This window comes from Trichosurus vulpecula, chromosome 6 (assembly GCF_011100635.1).
Source record: "Trichosurus vulpecula isolate mTriVul1 chromosome 6, mTriVul1.pri, whole genome shotgun sequence".
Lineage (NCBI taxonomy): Eukaryota > Metazoa > Chordata > Mammalia > Diprotodontia > Phalangeridae > Trichosurus > Trichosurus vulpecula.
In genome coordinates this window covers 136,751,273-136,767,618 of record NC_050578.1, presented here as the reverse complement: position 1 = coordinate 136,767,618, position 16,346 = coordinate 136,751,273, and the positions used below count along the sequence as shown (strand labels likewise).

Below are 16,346 nucleotides of genomic sequence, written 5' to 3'. Positions count from 1 at the left end.
AATATTCCTCTTTTAGCCAAGCGAGATTAAAAAAACACTTTGCTACCAGTGAACGAAGCAGAAAAAATTGGAAGCATTCAGTTTTCATCTACCACTGGCTGGGAAGGTGAGACCAAAGCATTCATCTGGCCTTGGCCTTAGAGGTGCAGAGGAAATTCATTTTACTCTGTGGTTAGCATAGCAAGGGAACTAGGGAGAGGGATTTAAAAAAAATCATAAACCTAAGGTTTGCAATTGTGATTAGCAAAACCTGTGATGGACTTTTCCAATGGAATTGTATACATTTTTTCACATTGATGGGCCTATGGATCTGGGAGACTCCATCTCCCAGGTGAAGGTTGTTATGGGGTATCTCTTACTTCAGGTAACAGTATGATACCTGTTGATAAACACACATAGTACATATCATCAGTAATTTACTATAGGTTGGTTTGGCCTCACCTTATAATTAGATATCTGTTTGGTACCAGGTGATTAGAGATCTAGCTGGCATTAGTATAGGACATGCAATGAGAATCTCAAATAGTGGTAGCCACATCTTTCGTTTGCAGTGTTATCAAGGCATATAAAAGCTACAGAAAGAGAATCAGACCAAGGAAGTTCAGTTTTTGTACAAATCGTAACTATATTATTCTTAAGAATTCCATTCTACCATTCTCTAGCCCCTGGAGACTCAGGGCGATGTGACTAGAGAGGCTATTATTGAATCTATTAAGTCTTACACTTTTTTTCTTACAGTTTGTTCTATAAAATAAGTCTCTCTATCATTATTGCTAGACAGGAAGGAACACCAAATGTGTGATTAAATTCCTTTAAAAGCCTTGTAGTAACTGTAATGGCTTTTTCTTCTTCCTAACAAGAGAAGAAATTAATTTATCCAAAATACTAGCCAATAATTGAAAGTACTGTACATACCCAAAATACCCAAAGAAAAATCAATTTGTGTGTTTAGAAAAAGAGAAAGAAATCAGTCTATATGTTTAGAAAGGGGCAGCTAGGTGGCGTAATGGATAGAGTACAGGATCTGGAGTCAGGAAGACCTGAGTTCAAATCTGGACTCAGACACTTACTAGCTGTGTGACCATGGTCAAGTCACTTAACCCAGTTTGCCTCAGTTTCCTCATCTATAAAATGAGCTGGAGAAGGAAATGGCAAAGCAGTCCAGTGTCCTTGCCAAGAAAATCCCAAATTGGTGCCATGAGGAGTTGGCCATGACCGAAATGACTAAACAACAAATGTTTGGAAAGGGCCCTTGTGGTGGGGGACACAAATAATATCTAATATGTATATAGAGTTTGAAGTTATGCAAAGCATGTTACATATGTTAGCTCATTTGATTCTCTGTGAGACAATTGCTATTATTATCACCTCTATTCTATAGGGAAGTGAACTGAGTTTGAGAGAAGCTGAAAGGGTCACAAAACTAGTAAAGTATCTAAGACAGAGTTTGAACTAGGATCCAGTGATTTATCCACTACCCTCGCCTACCTGCTTCTTTCACCCGAGTAGGCTTCCCAATTTGCCTCATAGATAAGGCAGTTCAAAAATTCCCCTGGACAGACAAAATGAAATTTAAAGTAACTAATGTCCTCATGCTTCTTCCTTTATATAAGAATAGCTTGCTCTTGGTGCACATGAGCAGCGTGGCTTTGAAGGGAGGATAGGACAAAGGTAGCCCGGAATCAGTAAAAGGTTTTAGGAGTCCCCCTAGCTGGGTCCAATGGACTCCAAACACCAGTTGCACACCCTTAAGAGTAGGGCATCATTGAAATTCTAGTGCACACAGTAATTAGGAAATGGTTGATTCTTATAAGAAAATTAGTCAGTGCCTATATTCTCATTTCTGCAGATTGAAGGATGCATAGTGAAATTGAGACTCACTATAACGTATTGCTGAGGCATCATGATGGAGTGTAGAGTCCAGTCAACAAAGGAACAGGGAAAGGAAGGGAAGAAACATTTATTAGGCACTTGCCATATGCCCAGCCCTGTGCTAAATGATTTAAAATATCATTTCATGTGATCCTCCTCACAATCTTGGGAGTCAGGTGCTATTACTATCCCCATTTTACAAGGGAAGAAATTGAAGCAAACAAATGTGGTGTATAGGTAGTAAGTGTCGAAGGCTGGATTTGAGCTCAGGTCTTCCTGATTCCAGATTCAGCATTCTAGCCAATGCGCCACCTAGCTGTGTCCTTATTAAGCACCATGTACCAGGAGCTATGCTAAGCACTTGGGACAAAAAAAAAATAGAAAAAAAAAGATGTTAAAATACTCCCTATTCTTGATCTAAAGGAAGAAACAACACTGGACCTGAAATCAGAAAGACCTGCTTTTGAATCCTGTCTCAGAAACCGAGTAGAAATAGACCCCTGGGTAAATCATTGAGTTTCTCTGAACCACAGTTTCCTCATGCAAAAATAAGCAAGTTGTTCTCAATGGTTTCAAAAGTCTCTTTCAGCTCTAAATCTATGGTCACATGAAAGTATCTACTGGATATGTACTGAGTATACTGGGATATCTAGAAGTGTTCATTCTATAAGAGAAGAACATGTGTTCATGCGTAGACTGGGAAGGGGGAGGGTAGATTTTATATGACTGAAGAGGAAAAACCATTCAGTTTCCTCCCTCTTGAACTTACCTTTCTGTAGGTGGATCCCATCTCTCCTAACTTCCCTTCACTCATCCCCTTGGCCGTGATGTTTCCCTTGGAGATCATTCTCTATTTTACCACTCAGGAAGTAAGGAATAATGGGAATGTGGGGAATGTGGGGAATGTAAGGGAAGCAAGAATGATGGGAACATTTTCTCTGCTCAAGAAAGCACAGTAAAGAAGGGAATTGCCTCAGAGGGTTTTTCCCCCCAGTTCCACTTACCAAACCTCCCATCACTTAAAACTGCTTTCTCAGGGTTTATATTTTACCTTCATTCACCGGTCAGAGAAGCAAGGGGTATACTTCTAAATATACCTCTAGCTTGCATAGATCAATATGATCTAAGGCCTGGATATCCTAGTTTAAGCTAGCTTAAACTAGCTAGCTTAGCTACTTCCCACCAAATGTGCTTATACAAAAGACTATGGAAAATGGTAGATAGTGAGTGAAGCCATTTATGCAAACAAAATGGAGTTCTATAGGTTAGAATATAACAATGATACATAAGAGTAAATGAGTTCTTCAACTGGGAATAAAATGAGAGTGAGACAGAGAGAGACAGAGATGAGAGAGAGACAGAGGGAGACAGACAGACAGAGAGACAGAGAGAGAATTGTTCATTTTACATTATGTGTACAACTTAGAGGGCTCCAGTCCTCCACTCAAAGTTTCTCTCTCTTTCTCTTCTCTCCATATATGTGTCTCTGTCTGTCTCTGTCTATCTCTGTGTCTCTGTTTCTGTTTCTCTCTGTCTCTATGTCCCTGTCTCTCTGTCACTGTCTCTGTGTGTATGTGTGCATGTCCCTCTGTTTCAGTCTCTATGGGGTGATAATGTGATTAAAGATCCTTCCCCACCCATTCAACAGGCCTCAGGTGGAGCTAGTTAGGGGAAGTTTCTCAGATAGAGCCAGTTAAACTTGATTAGAAAAGGCTTGATTGTAGGCAGGCCTACACCCTTTAATTGGTAGACTCAAAGCCCCAGGCCCACACCCTTTCACTAACTAGATGTGAGGCCCCAGGCCCACACTGTTTTGCTAATTAGGTCACAAGAGGCATGAAGCCCTAGGGTCCTAAAAAGAGTATACATGCCCAAAAGGTAGCCATAGAACTCAGAATCTGCAGAGAGCTACAGAAGTCAGAAGTCAATTCAGTCCAAGGAGAAGGAGACTCTGAGTCAACAGAGAACTGAGGGAGAGTGCAGAGTAGAGAGTGGAAACCAGGGGCTTTGGAGACCAGAGAACCAAGGGGAGAAGAGAAAGCAGGCAAGCAGGCAAGCAGGCAGTTGGGATTCCTGAGTGAGTGTTTATAGGAAGGCCCCAGCAGAAGGGAAAGTTACAGAATGATTTGGTTCTTTGCTGTAATACTGTGTTATAATTTCCTTATTGCTACATTGATGTGAGCTTACTGGTTTTGGAATATAATTACTGCTATATCGATTTGCAGTTATTGGTGTTGGGATTTAATCCTCTATTGTCTAAATAAATGTTATACTTCCTCTGCCTTCTACCTAGAGAGTTTTTTATACTTTGTGATTCCGAACCAAATAGACATGTTCATGGTCATCCTCAAGGTCATGAATCTTACTGATACATTCTGTCTCTGTCTCTCCTCTCCTCTCTTCCGTCTTCCTCTCCTTACTGTCTCTCTTTTTTTTGTCTCTGTATGCTGTCTCTTTCTCTCCCCCTCCCTCTTCTGTCCATATGTGTCTCCCAAGAGTAAAAGGACCAACTGATGCAAGTCCCTTATTCAGGTGTGCATGCCCCCTCAGCATTTTCTCAATCAGTAGTTGCCTCCATTCACAAACACAGCAGCACTTAGCAGCCCACAGCACAGATTGTCAACCACAAAACCATCCCCTTCTTGGGTGGAATCCAACTTACATCTATAATATGTTTTCAATACATTTTCATTTATTCATTTGAGCCTCCAGCTAGTACTCAGCCTTTTAACAAGACTTCTCTCTGTGTTTCTAACTGATGATACCTTCTGACTTAGCTACTTTTCCTTTTTCTCTAAGGACATATACGAATGCACTGAATAGAATCTTTGAAAATCAGTTTCTCTTGAGCTCATGTGGCAGTTTAAAAACAAAACAAATCAAGACATGCAGAATAGTATATACTGACTCAGCACAAGAGAGTCAAAGCATGCTGAGATATAGTAGGATAGAAATTTCAACAACCTGATCCCCAGCAAAATGGTCCGGTTAACTCAGTCATTCTACACTCACCTCTGGCTTTTGCTCCTGTCATCCCATCCCCCATAAGGGGAGCAGTGTTGCTTGTCCTTTTGTTTTGAAGACAACTAATGACATCATGGTTCCATTTTATGACTTGTATGTGAATTGGATTTAAGCGAGGCAGAGTTACCCAAAGTCATCAGCCTCACTCTCTTCCAGAGTCATTGAAGAACAGTAGAAAGATAAAAGACATGACAACTGCCAATGGCCTGGAATGCAGAGGATGACCTTGGCATCTTTGATATATGACTAAGCTCTAACCGCTCTACAGCTTCTGTTTCATCTGCCCTTGTGGCCATTGGAACAAATTCTTCTCATCTGCCCATTTTGCCAGGGGAAGTCTTCACATGCTTGGAGTAGATACATTTCTAACTCATCAATGGGTTTGAGATCCATTGGTTACCCTCAACCTGGCTTAGCCCATCTACGAAGATGTTTCTACCAGGGTGTGGCCACTATGCATGCTACAGCTTCTTGGAGCCACAGGTGTGGCTTTGTCCTAGGAATGATATAGAAACTTTCCATGTTTTAGGTATGAGGAGGCACTGATGTCTTGCTGCATTCTGGGCCAATTCTGGTTAAACCTGAGAGTGTTGTGGCCTCCAGAGTATCCAGAAGTTTATTGAAGAGTTAGGGATGATGTGTCCCTCTGGAGATAGTTCTGATAATCCAAGTCTATCATGATGAAATAAAACTCTTATTTATTGCTGGCGTTATGTTATTATTTATGGGGTTAGCTAAGTGGCAGAGTAGATAGAGCACTGGGCTTGGAATCAAAAAGAGTCATCTTCATGAGTTCAAATCCAGACTTAGACACTTACTAGCTGTGTGACCCTGGGCAAGTCATTTGATCTCTCCTTCTTCAGTTTCCTCATCTGTAAAATGAGCTGGAGAAGGAAGTGGCAAAGCACACTAGTATCTTTACCAAGAAAACCCTAAATAGGGTCAAGAAGAATTGGAGAGAACTAAAAGTGATTCATGATTGAAAAAAACTCTTAACCATGTGGTTAAGTCAGAGTTACTTTGGAAAGAAAAACTGGGATACACCAACATCTTACACCATATACCAAAATAAAGTCAAAATGGGTACATGATTTGATATGAAGACTGATACTATAAGCAAATTGGGAGAGTAAGGAATAGTTAACCTGTCAGATTTATGGAAAATGGAAGAGTTTAGGACCAAAGAAGATATGGAGAACATTATGAAATGCAAAATGGATAGTTTTGAATATATTCAGTTGAAAAATTTTACAAAAACAAAGCCAATGGTTAGGAGGGAAGCAGAAAACTGGGAAAAAATTTTTTCAACCAATGTCTCTGATAAAGGCCTCATTTCTAAAATATATAGAGAACTGAGTCAAATTTATAAGAATACAAGTCATTCTCTAATTGATAAATTGTCAAAGGATGTGAACATGCAGTTTTCAGAGGAAGAAATTAAAACTGTCTATAGTCATATGAAAAAGTGTTCTAAATCACTATTGATTAAAGATATGCAAATCAAAACAACTCTGAGGTACCATATCACACCTACCAGATTGGCTAACATGACAAAACAGGAAAATGATAAATGCTGGAGATGATGGGAGGAAAATGGAACACTAATGCATTGTTGATGGAGTTAAGAACTGAACCAACCATTATGGAGAGCAATTTGGAACTATGCCCAAAGGGCTATAAAAATGTGCATACCCTTTGACCCAGAAATACCATTTCTAGGGCTGTATCCCAAAGAGATTGTACAAATGGGAAAAGGACCCACATATACAAAACTCTTTATAGTAGTTCTTTTTGTGGCAGCAAAGAATTGGAAATTGAGGAATTGCCCATCAGTTGGAGAATGGCTGAACCAGTTGTAGTATATGAATGTAATGAAATACTTTTATGCTGTAAGAAATAAGGTATACGAAAAAGCAGGCAGACTTCAGAAAAACCTGGAAAGACTTATGTGAACTGATGCTGAGTGAAGTGAGCAGAACCAGGAGAACATTGTACACAGTAACAGCCACAATGTGTGAGGACTGAATTTGATAGACTTATCTCTTCTTATCAATGCAAGGATCTAAGACAACTCCACAGGACTCAGGATGGAAAATGCTGCCCACATCCGGAAAAAACAACTAAGCAATCTGAATGAAGATGGAAGGATACTACTTGCTCTCTCTCTTTTTGTTTGTTTGTTTCTTCTTTCTTGTGGTTTCTCCCATGGTTCTAATTCTTCTTTACAACACGACTAATGTGGGAATAAGTTTAATATGAATGTATATGTAGAGCCTATATCTAATTACACACCATCTTGTGGTGGGGGAGGGGAGAGATGGGGAGAAAATTTGGAACTCAAAATCTTATGGAAGTGAATGTTGAAAACTCAAAGTAAACAAATAATTTTTTTAAAAGAGGGACTAGGAAAGGGGTGGGGGGAAAAGGAACAAGAAAAAGTAGCAACTATTTATTCGACCAGAGAGAGTTAAAAGTCTGGAGCTTTGGATAAAATGTAAGTTAAAACATTTCCATGGGTAACTTTGCCACATATAATTTGGTGAGCCACACATGTCATAATAGCATTTTCAAAAAGTGCCTGTAAAACATCTAATAGCGGGGCTATATAAGAACTATTCTGAATTTGGGCTCCTTTTAAAATAAGGTTACTTTTCTGGACCCACAGTTGTCTATAATCATGCATAGCCTCAAAACCATAGCAATAATCAGCATAACCAGTGCCAGACTTATCCAAGGCTGAAATATGGAACCTAATTCAAGAATTTCAAAAGGAAAATATTGACTTCATTGAGAGGCCTGGCATTGTTTTCCTGCTAAGACCCACCTAAAACATGGTTTCTCTGAGGGGCACTTTTGAGATTAACAAAAGTTTTAAAGAGATATACAATGACAAATGAATTACTGAATTAATCATTTATGTGCTGCATAAGCATCCTTTTCACAGTTTAATTATATGCTAAGTATTCCCAGTTCTTGTGCAGCATAATTTTGTCAGGATCAAGTTTAAGGTCCTTATCACCTCTCCCATGGAGTCAGTCTGTACATCTACTTGGTCTTCCTGCCTCAAATCTTTCCCTACTCCACCTATCTTACATCCAACAGCCAAAGGGATTTTCCTAAAGCATAGGTCTCACCACTTTTGCACCACTGCTCACACACAATCAATAGTCTTTTTGTTGAATTATTTGGGTCATGCCCTACTCTACATGACCGCATTTGGGTTTGCTTGGGGTTTTTTGGCAAAGATATAGGAATTGTTTGCCATTTCTATCTCTAGTTCATTCTATAGATGAGGAAACAAATGCAAACAGGGTTAAGTGATTTGTCCAGGGTCACACAGCTAGTCTCTGAGGCCAGATTTGAACTCTGATCCTCCTGATTCCAGGCCTAGCACTCTATTCACTGTACCATTTAGCTACCCAATAAATCTAATGGTCTCCTATTACCTTCAGGATCAAATATCTGTTTGACATTTAGAGCTCTTTATAACCTTACCCCTTCCTAGGTTTCTTTAAGTATATTACTCTTTTTCACTTATTCTAAAGTTCAGTCATCCTGTCCTTCTTATGTTTCTTTATACAAGATAAAATGGGCTCTATGCATTAACTGTCCCCCATGTCTGTAATGTTATAGCTCATTCTCTGATTCAAATTCTCTGGAGTCAGAAAGTTCAAAATTGATTTCAAATCCTACCTCTGACACTTTCTAGCTATGTGACCATGGCGAAATCACTTAACCTCTATTTGCCCAGTTTCCTCAACTGTAAAATGGGAATAATTATAGCACTTACTTTTCAGAGTTGTTATAAAGATTGGATGAGATAGCATTTGTAAAAAAGGACTTAACATAGTGTATGTCACATAGCGGGTAGCATATAGCTGCTTATTCTCTTTCCTTTCCCCCATGTTTCTCTGGATTTTTCATGTTTATCATTCCTTACATAACCCAGGACTCAAATCTCATTTGCATAAGGTGCTCCACATTAGGGGAGACTGATTATCCAATGCCCCATGCCTGCCTGAGAGACAGAGTTGGGCAAGAGCTCGAGAGGATTGCTGTTAGTCCACAGGCTTCCAGCTTCAAGAAAGAAGAGATTTGGTTCCAGATCTTCTTCAGGAATCGCTCCAAAGAGAGAGGGAATCTCTGGGGAAAAGCTGACATATAGAGGAGTTGGCACCTCAATTGCATTGACTTTTTCTCAGAGTCTTTTTCTCTGTTCAGAGACTGAAGAGAATCTTCTCAAAGTTGAAAGCAAGAAGATTGATAATTCTCTTCTCTCAAGTTCTTGCTAACTCTGCTCTTCATGTAGATATGGAGGATGACATGATCAATCCCCACTAATGGGGAGAGTCTTAGGCAAATGGGCTTTGACCCATGGGCCACAGTTTCAATACAACAACATTCCATCGCTTTCATAGATTGCACTCATCTAAGTGTACTGCAGTCTATGGGTGAGATGAGGGGGAGGGAATCTCGAATTTATTCACAAATATTGATCTCAGTATTTTGATTCTTCCAATAAAGTTCTCAGTATAATATTTTTGTCATAAAACCCTTCTCTCAATGATCAATGTATAACATTGCAGCCTGACTCAACTCAGACAACAGCTCTCCTATGGGGATTGGAGACATAGAGGACATTCAGTGATGTTGTTTGTCTCTGTTACTGTGGACTCCAGCAGATTTTCCTTCCTGACCCAAGTGGGGAGCTAAGCACTTCTAACTTCATTGTGTAGTGTTTATTTTTCTAGTGCCAACCATGTGCAGAGCCTGAGTTTATTTTTGTGACCCTCTTTATTCCACTTTCCCCTTTGGGGTATATTTTGTTTTTACTTATCTAGGCATTCTAATCTCTGTCTTTGAGCCTCATTTCCCCCAGCTAATGCCTAAGGCAAAACAGAGTAAAACTCTTCCTTCTTGAAGTCTACTTGAGTCATGAAATTTCCTGGTCTTTTTTACCTTCCCTTCCCGAAAGGCAATTATCCTGACAAATAGTTTACTTTAAAAAATTGAGCATTTGTGAGCCTCCATCCTTTCTTTGAACTGTTGTAAAAAGCACACAAGGTCTTCCTCCACGGTCTCAATGCAGTATAGACTTGACCCTGGATTCTTGAAGGCTGTTCTAGAGGGGATAGATAATAGATTCTAATAGATTCTACCAGGGTAAAAAGTCTTTGAGTCTGGTCCCAGCAGCAGACATTATTGCTTGGGAATCAATCTATCTAAGAGCAGAGAGGCACAGTACTTGTCAGTTTGAGAGGGGATGAATATTTTGGCTATTGGAATACATGGGGCAAAGAAGAATGTACAATGGTCCTTGATCCTCTGTGGTCCACTTCTATTTCCATGGGGATGGCGCTGAAGAGACTTTAAAGAGGATAGAAGATGCTAAGAATCATGCTTTTCAGGACATTCCTAAGTGTTCATAAGCAGATAAGTTTTCAGGACACATATCAAAATGGATTTTGTTCGCTATGCCGATAAAATCACAGGGACGATCTTTATTCTATTCCTTACAAATATAAGACCACAGGACTAGTGTTAGAGAATGACCCTGAGATTTCAATAGTATAAGGAACTCCTAGATGAGAAAAGTCCCTCCAAGAATGAATGCAGATTGAAAATTTCTTGAAAATTTAGTCTTAGAGAGTTTCCTAGAGCAGAGGTGTCAGACATGATGGCTTATGGTTCACAACACTCCTGTATGCTATTGAATGAGATTAAAATGTAATTGGGAAATGTTTAACAAAATAGATTAAAAACATAATAGAACTTAGATAATGTGAATGTGTAGTTTTCTAAGTCAATATGTGGTCAGCAAGTATCTTCATTTATGGTTTGGTGGACCCTGTTTCTGTTTGAACTTTACAGCATTGTCTTAGGGCACTGAGGTGTTAAATACCTCACCTGGGATCACATTGCTAGTGTGTCGGGGTAGGACTTGAATCCAATTCTTTTTCTATGCCAAAGCCACCTCTCCAACCGGTATGCCACTCTGCCTCTCATACTAACTGAAGAATCTCTAAGGAGCTGACATTTGCATTGTACTCTAGGGTATATAAAATACTCTAGAAATATTATCTCATTTGATCCTCATAACAATGCTTTGAGATAGGTGCTATTATTATCTTCATTTTACAGAAGAGGAAACTAATATAGAATATGATGACTTCATCAATATCACACAGCTGATAAATAATCAAACTCGGATCTTTGTCTAACACTCTAGTCACTGGATTCCTTCAATGTGAAATCTTTGCCCAGTGCCCAATAATTTGTCATATTAAAAAGGGAAAAATAGCAATATCCATAAGTCAGAAGAGTTGTAGCATAATAGAAGGGTGCCTCAGGTTCTCAGTGGAGAGGTAGACAAAGGATTTGATGTAGGCTGGTGGGGCAGTTGATAGACAGCTGGAGTTGGGCTCAGAAAGAACTTTGTTCAATTCATGGCTCATACGCTTAACTTTGTGGCCATTGCCAAGTCACAACCTCTAAGAGGTTCCATCTCTACATCTGTAAAAGAAGGGGTTAGACTCAATGGCCTCTGAATTCCTCCTAACTCTAAATCTACGATCCTATGGGTTGGTGGGTCTGGTTTCATCGAATAAGCAAAGGAAAGAATAAACATTATTTCAAGAGAAATAATCATCTCATTTTGTGAACATAAACAAAAAGACTACCAGAAAACACAAGGAAAACAACTACAGTGGATGTGCCAACATCTGTTTCAGTGGATGTAGAGAAATTTGCAAAGGCCTTGGCAAAAATTTCTAATGTTTGTTACTTGTGGACTTCCATAGGAAGTACTTGCTCTGTCTAGTATCAAGGAAGATGGGAAATTATGTTGGAAATATAGCTAAAGGTGACACAATGTTCCACTGACTAATTTTTCTATGTTTCAACCAGCATCAGATATTTTCCATTATTATTGTTTTATAGTCTAGTTTGAGAGTTGCTAATGCAAGACCTCTTTGCTATTGCCATGTATTATTTATCTTGAGATTCTTGACTTTTTGTTCCCTTAGATGAATTTCATTATTTGTTGTGCCTTGAGGAAGTAATTGTTTGGTAGTTTGGTATGACATTTAATAATATAGATAGATAGACAGATAGAGAGATAGATAGATAGATAGATAGATGATAGATAGATAGATAGCACTGTCATTTTTGTTATGCTAGCATTGTCCAACCATAAGTAATCAACCTTTTCAATTATTAATGTTTCTCTTTATTTCCATAAAAATATATAGCTACAGCTATATACTATATAGAACTACCATGTGTTTCTTTGTAGATGGACTCTCAAATGTAACACACATTTTATAATTATTTTGCATGGAATTTAGCTTTCTATCTCTTCTTGCTGTGTTTTGTGGGTAATATCTAAAATTTAAGATGATTTGTGTGGGTTTATTTAACATCATACTAGTTTGGTGAAATAATTCATTTTTTTTCAATTAATTTTAGTTGAATCTCTCTGGTTCTCTAAGAAGAATGTCGTGTGATCTGCAAAGGTGATCATTTTGTTTCTTCTTTTCCTATTCCTTCAATTTCTTTTGTTGCTTTAGTTATAAAGCTTGACCTTCTAGAATTGTATATCAAATAATAGAGGTAAAAATGGGTATTGTTGTTTGCTCAAATCTCACTGGAATGACTTCTAGTGTTTCTCAATTATGATGATGATGTTTATGATGGTGATAAAGATAAACACCATTCTTATAAGTATCATCAAAACCACAAGCATTTATTAACCACTAACCATGTGCCACTCACTGCTAAGTACCTGGGATACAGAGAAAAGCAAAAATGTAGTCCCTACCCTCAAGAGTTCCCATCCTAATATGACAGACAACTTGCAAATACCTATATACGTACAAGAGATATCTAATATTAATTGGAGGTAAGAAAAGGCCCTAGTCAGAGAGGTGACTAGGAAAGACCTCTTGAAGGCACAATTTCAGCTGAGTCTTAAAGAAATCCAAGAAGGAGAGTATCCCAGTCACGGTGGACCATTAGTACAAAGTCAAAGACATAGGATATGGAGTGTTACAAGGAAGTACAAGTAGATCAGTTTCATTGGATTGTAGAGAATTCAGAGAAGAGCAAAGCATAAGAAGGCTAGAAAGGATCAAAATGTGAACACAGCCAATACTCAATTGAATGATGAATCCAGTAGGTTACATAGTATGTTGATCATTCAGCTAGCTCAGGCTCTATTGGATACAGATGGAGATAATACATTGTAGAGGAAAAAATTACTTTAAGCCAGTTGTCATCAGTTGATACTGCTGGAAGTGAAAAAACCAATAGGACAAAAGCAGATAGCAACAATCCGTGGGAAGTTGGTAACATTAATCAGTCACTAATGATAATAGGAACATGCATGTAAGTACTTCAAGAAAACCAAGTGTATGGGACTAAAAAGATGGTTCTGTATCAAGACTCGAAGTTAACCCATCTATTCAAGAAGCATTTATCAGGAAGGCAAAGTGAGTATGATTGCATGCATAAACTTAAAAGAAGAAGATTACAAGGAAAGCTTGCAAGTGATGCAATTTGCAGATTTAATCCAAGAAGTCAAAGTAGCAAGACTAGTAGAAAAGACAACATGTGGTTTAACTTCAAGTCAATGTTACAGGAATCAGGCCATTAGGAAAGAACTTACATGGAGACTTGAGCTTTGAGCAGGCCCAATTGGTGATACAAAATTAGTTACAAAGATACATCTGCAGAGTTTTCCACCTTTACCATCATGTAAAATTCTAGATGTTGATAAAGAGCAGACACTTCCAACATTGGTTGAAATCTTAGAGAAACACCATCATGTTTGACAGATGATGACAGAAGAATTTAATTTTAAAAAAAAGTTGTTTTTAGAGCTATGCCATAAGAATTTGATAATGCTGCTTTAAATAAGGGAAACCATATTCAAGGAAAACTAAATGAAAAGGAAAAAAGTGATCTTGGGGAAGAAAGCTGAAATAGAATGAAAGAGATATGAGTGAATAAAAAAGATCTGATATTAAATAGAATGGAAAAGAAAACTAAAACAGTGAAAAGTAAGATTGAGATTTTAGAGAAAACTAACTAACCATGAAGAAGATAAGCTCAATCTGAAACAGGAATTTGACAACCAGTGCCAAAAACTTCAGCACCACTTTTTTACAAACAAAGACTGGAGGCAAGGCTGGAAGGTATGGTGACAGAGACTATCATGAAAACGGGAGAAAAAATGTGAATATGCCATAGCTGCCAAACAGCTAGAGACACAGAATAAACTCTGGGTCAAAGATGAGAAACTGAAGCAACCCAAAGCTATTGTTATCAAACAAAAGAATAATAAACCAGAGAGACCATCATGGGAGCAAGATAGAGGAAGTTTTCTCCAAGGTCAGTTTCTCCATCCCCAATACCTAATGCACCACCAATTCATCTCTGACTCAGATGATTGCATTCCGCAGGGGATAGATGGGTAGATCATAAGCTTGACTTTAATGTGTAAACTGAAATAGTCATGCAACCTGATATGCCCCATGCCATCATGGTGGTTGGTGTAAATGAAAAGGCATTAGCTAAGTGTGATAAGTACATGCTGACTCACCAGGAACTAGCTTGCAATGGGAAGACTGAAAGTAAGCTAATTAAGGGTAGTGTTTTTTTTGTTAAACAAGAGGTGGTGGGCAGTTTGTCCGATTCACCGAAATTAAGACTTTAAGGCAAGAATCATCAGCTAGTCAGAAACAAAAATCCCCTGAGTCCCTTGGCACAAGAAGTTGTGATGAAGTCTGGGTGGATAGATGTGGAAACTCAGTGTTCTGCAGCTGTGGAAATGACAGGATCTCAACTTAGACCTAGATACCAGCATCATGAACAACCTAAGCACAGAAAGCCATGGGTTGAGCTTCTCTTGTGATAAAGCTTTTTTTCAAGTTATTTATTTATTTTCAATCAAACAGCTGTGCTATTTTGTAAAAACAAAAGCAAAACCTTGCTTTGTTTAATATTGCATATTTCAAAACTCTTGGCTGTTATAGTCTGGCAAAGACAACAACACTTCCCCCATCAGCCCCAAAGAAATCTATTGTTCAAATTCTCCATACACTCTGCTATACTAATCATGAATTTCAGAAAGAGAACCCTCTTTGTTTGTAATTAACTTTTGATTATGCTATTTTGCATGTATTTTCTGCATACTTTTATAGATAATCATGCAAGGCTTTGCCTTGGGGAAAAAGGGTGGCATATCTGGCTTATGTGTTCTTTTGTAGAGTATCTTTTTCCCAACTTGGTTCTCATGATATTTAGGCTGAAAATGAAACACATGCTGAAATTTATTTAGCTACAAAAATTCATTTTAGACATGTTTCACTGGCAATTCAAGCTTTCATAACAAAATGAATTCAATGCTTGTCTCATCAGAATTCATGTTGGAAAGTGAATTGTGTTGAATTTCATATTCTATATACATATCAATTTTCTGGCATCTGACTATGACAAGTGACAGAATAAAAAGCAATAAAAATATGAAGCATATAATATGAAAAGACATTTTGGTTTTACATTGCAACTGTGTCATACAAATTAGAAAAAAAAATCATAGGGTGAATATTTTATTAAGTGGAACTACCAGTGTGTATGTGTGTGTATTCACTCATATAATAAGCATTACTAGATACAACCCACATAGACAAAATTCTTTTGTGTGGGGGGGAAGATTGAATTGCTAATTAATTTATGTAATTATGAAATAGGGGCAGGCACTCCCAGTTCTTTGGTACTCACCAGGAAACAACACCGTGGTGGTAGGAGTGATACTTCAATCACTTTTTAATAAGGCCCAGAGGGTGCAGGGGCAAATTGCACAGAAGGTACAGAGATAACGACAAAAAGGTGGAGTAGAGAGGTAGACAATATGGGGATGAGGATGGGGATAGGCTGGTGGAGGAAGGCATTCAGTGTGACAAAGAGAATGGGGCAGAGGGAAGTCAGAGAGTAACTCCTGTAACCATGAATTACCACTGGGAACACTCAAGAGCATGGACCCAGTCGAGATGCACTAGTGTTGTGGGGGCAGTATTCTGAGGTCCCATTTCTTAGTGTTTTTGTGGGGAACAGACTAACTCTTATCTAGGCCACCTTGGGCTAAGCTCATTAACATGTCCAAATCCTCCCAATGTTGTTAGTAAAACTTTAAAGTTAACATATCCATCACACCTCAAAATTATCAATACCATTTGGTGTTCTGGTTTCCTTACTGTGGATGTGTAGAACTTATCTGAGATTTACATATCATAGAACCAAAAGGCCCTGACAGCAGGGCCTAGATGGCTTCCCCAGTTTTATCACATATTATTGGGATCTGATTTTGGTTAATATATTATCCTCCTTTGATCTTTGGGAGTGTCTATACATGACTTCCGGTTTCCCCTTTACAATTTCACTTCTTGTTT

General features: G+C 38.4%; 1 pseudogene; it reads left to right on the top strand.

Annotated features, from left to right (window-relative positions):
• The first annotated feature begins 304 nt into the window (after positions 1 to 304).
• On the top strand, positions 305 to 14,335 carry LOC118854782 (annotated as a pseudogene).
• The last annotated feature ends 2,011 nt before the right edge of the window (positions 14,336 to 16,346 follow it).